Genomic DNA, 2168 nt, shown 5'->3' on the forward strand with positions numbered 1-2168 from the left:
GGGTGATCACTGCAGGTGACACCTGGGTGAAATGTGCCAATCTCAACAGGAAACAACAGTAGTTATGGCAAAAGGCCCGCCTTTTATGTTAACGGTTTTGAGAGAAATTACAATCAACAATCAAACTTTATTAAGGACACTTGGTCCATGGTAACATAAACATAACAATAACAAACAATACAGAGACAAACGAAGGCGGACATAGTCCACATAAAATCATAAATGCATAATACAGGCTCACACGCCAATGGTTCCACAGTTGAGACAAACCTGACTGAACTTCATAAAGGGTTAGTCAGAATTTCACTTGCACCGCCGCATCGTTGCAGTTTAAGCAGCATTATCATGCCATCATTAAAAGCAAGAGTTTGCATACTGCTCTTTCTGTATAGCGCCACTTACAAGTGGGCAGTATACATAATGTAGGTGTGTTAAAGTTTTAAACAGTGTGGACTTCACAGAAGCTAAATACATGCTAAACCTGCGTACAATCATGTTAGTTTGTGCATATAACATGATACGCTGCCTGGAGATGTTCCTATCATCAGATAGGTCATTTGTTAAATAATGGCCTAAGTACTTGACCTCAACACAGACCTTGAGGGCAGTACCAGACAGAGAAAAGACAGGAAATGACAGTTTACTGTCTTCCTTACTTCTTATAATCATGATGTTACTCCACTTTGCATTGTAAATGATGTCACAATCTGAGCCATACTGAGCGCAGACCCTCAGTAGCTGCTTTGCGTTGTGAGTGAATTACTCTAAAACCTCTTGATTCTCCATTGTCTTTCTTGGTCTTCATCGTATTCATAACGAACACCATCTGTGTGTGTGGTAATTTCAATAAATTACGTTCATCCTGTGTTGTCAGTTTTCCCCTAATTTTCAAACTAAAGGTTCTCAACAGAGATCTTGATTTGCGTCCGTACTCCTCATAATGTGAAATGAACACATTCCTGTGCACGTCAACTAGAACTGCACCCTGTCAAGGTGCCAACTTGCATCTTGTGCACAAGTAGGCCATGTAGGCCATGGTCAGCAGAGCGCACCATGAGGTGCACTCACCACTGGCGATGCCAGTGAAACCACCACTGGCATCACCAGGAATGCCGGTCCCTCATTGGCTGTTAATGATGACATTGCCAGAAATGTTGCTCCCTGATTGGGCTATGGTCTTACAGCTACCTACCTACTTACATACACAGCCGAACGCAGTACTTGCGTATTCTGCTGGCGCAAGTAATGAACCCTTTTAACGGTCGACAAAAACATTTTTTTACATGGGAGAGATGACCAGGGGGGCGGAGTTCGTGCCGTTGTCGTTGAGACAGGGACAGAGGTACGGGTACAGGAACTCCTCTCTGAAGGCGCAGTTCTTGAAGGTGTAGAGGCGGACCATGTTCTCTGCGTCGCAGAAGGACACCAGCCCTCGATCGCAGTCCACGAACACGCCCACCTTCTGGAGCGGCCTCTCCACGGGGATGAGGGCGGGCGGGCTGTCGGCGGCCTTGTACACCTTGTACACCTTGCTCCCCTTGCTCCCCTTGCTCCCCTTCTCGCGCTGCCTCAGCGTGATGGCCCAGAAGCCACTGCTGGGGCTGAGCGGGACCTCCGCCTCGCGGTCCACGGACTCCCGCGCCACGCCCACGTTCCACTTGGTCTTGTCCTTGACCTGCACCTCGTAGTAGAACTTCCCCAAGAAGCCGCGGCTCCCCAGGACGCTGACGTACGTGGAGAACCTCTTGTGCGCGGCGTCGTCCGCGTCGTCCGGCGGCGCCACCTTCCTGTGGCTGCCGTGGCTCACCTTCTTGCCGTCCTCGGAGAGGAGCAGGTAGGGGTGGGCCGTGTCGGCGTCCAGGACCACGTCCACCGCGCTCTCCTGCATGCTCAGCTGCTCGTCGTAGCTAAGCCACTTCATCTCGCCAACGGGTTAAGAGTTTCCGCGGGGATTTGTCTGTCTGTCTTTTTGACTTGGATATACGTTTAGGTTTTGGGAGGCTTTTGTGGGTCTTAACTCGAAACCTGAGCTCCCTAAAGGGGCCAGTGTCCGATTGATTGCAATGGGAGCGCTGCGTGTCTGGACGTCAATTGTCTACTTGTCGAGAGTATTTCTTTGGATGCGTTTTTTTAGGCGAGCATTGGCGTTTTCAGTCTGGCATCAATGC

This window comes from Nannobrachium achirus (genome assembly GCF_963921795.1).
Source record: "Nannobrachium achirus genome assembly, chromosome: 24".
NCBI classification, from domain to species: domain Eukaryota; kingdom Metazoa; phylum Chordata; class Actinopteri; order Myctophiformes; family Myctophidae; genus Nannobrachium; species Nannobrachium achirus.